Here is a 1,613-nt window from a genome sequence, read left to right as displayed (position 1 = left end):
AGAAAGAAATTGGAAGAGAAAAATAGATAATAAAATATGAATAACGAAACACTTATTCCTTATTTAAAATGAATATAAGAATATACATTGGTTTCAAGGTCTTGGGAAGCATCTCTTCTTGTGATAATGTTTAAACAACATTTCGAAAATAGGAGCTTGTTCCGGTTGCAGATTTTTCTTTAATTAGAATGTTGTCAGGGTCAGTTAATTTACTAGGATCAAGATTCTTGACAAGTTTGGCAACATTTCAAAGACACATGTGGATGTTAATCAGAGTAATTTTTAAGTCCTGGAAGGAAATTAAGGAGGTAGGCTGTTATTCGCTTCAACTCGTTGGAACCAATTGTCTGTTTAGCTATTTATACTTGACAGACCGAGCAAAACATTATCCCGCAGCTGTTTACTGGCAGTTATAAAGAGGGCTTTAGTTTCAGAAAATCTATTTCATTGAAAGCAATTGAAATAGTGATTTCTGTATGCAATGACAGCGGTACATTTTAAGGTGCTGGATATTTTTTTTGTAAAGGGGGTTGCCTACATCGACTTTTAGCCAATCAGTTAAGTGTGTGTGTAGTCAGCACCAACCCTATTCAAGTTTTAACCGGCTTCCTCCTTTAGAGGAAGTTTCATGGGAGTATGAAATTCACAAGCTGTCCCCAGTCGCATGTATATCCTTGTTAGGGGAGATGACGACGTTAGGTTTTTGCAACTTTTTTGCAGGGAGGTCTCGACTTTCTCCTACATACAGCACCTGGACTTCCAAAATTGGTCATCCATTTTAGTAATGACCAGGCTCAACGTTGCTTAACTTTGGTAATCTGATGGGAACCGGTGTGTCAACGTGATTATGCCGTATGAGTTAAGTCAGATGCTATAGAGGACACATTCTGTGCGAACATGGCGTAGAGAGGTATTTCAGATTTGAACGTTCGGAAGATGCCCCAGTCAGCAATCGAGTAGAATTGAAAGGGATATATGATGCCTTGTTAGACTTTGTTTCGATCTTAATTGAAATAATCGAGTGATCGGAAGATCCTAGTGGAGACAGAACGGCGAATGAACGCACTCTGGGAAATATCGAGAAAAGATTCAGAAGACATGCAAATGGTCCAGCAACATCGGAAACACGAGTGTGTCACATATTTCACTTTTATTGCTGTCAGATTAATTCTTACATCTAACGGTTGCTATGTTTTTTTTCATTGACTTCTTTTCCACAACAGTGATCGTCTCATCAGTGTGGTTGGATATAGGTTAATTCTCCTGTATAATTGTTAGTATCCGCTATATCTGGGAATAAAAACCTTACCTTGTGCAGGAAGAAATAATTGATGCAAGTATTCATTATTATTATTTTATTATTATTATTATTATTATTATTATTATTATTATTATTATTATTATTTATGCAACTTAGGACAATAAGCATAAATATGGAGTCATTCATAACAAAATGTGTTACATATAGAAGGGGGCAAATCCCAGTGATTAAAGGAACAACGTAAATAAGTTTGAAAATTATATTTGTTAAAAGGGAACAGCTAGAATCGAATCCAGTATTCATAAGTTTAAACTGAATACATATTGCAATCTCAGCAAGTTAGTGAGTTGTC

At 35.7% G+C, this 1,613-nt stretch overlaps 1 pseudogene; it reads right to left on the bottom strand.

The window, feature by feature from the left end:
• Positions 1–739: 739 nt before the first annotated feature.
• Positions 740–858, bottom strand: LOC145297101 (5S ribosomal RNA; annotated as a pseudogene).
• Positions 859–1,613: the final 755 nt, after the last annotated feature.

The sequence above is a fragment of the Euprymna scolopes genome, chromosome 17 (assembly GCF_053919585.1).
Source record: "Euprymna scolopes isolate OS-2025 chromosome 17, ASM5391958v1, whole genome shotgun sequence".
In the NCBI taxonomy this organism is placed as follows: domain Eukaryota; kingdom Metazoa; phylum Mollusca; class Cephalopoda; order Sepiida; family Sepiolidae; genus Euprymna; species Euprymna scolopes.
The sequence above is the reverse complement of the archived record's forward strand: the minus strand, read 5'-3'. Positions and strand labels throughout refer to the sequence as shown.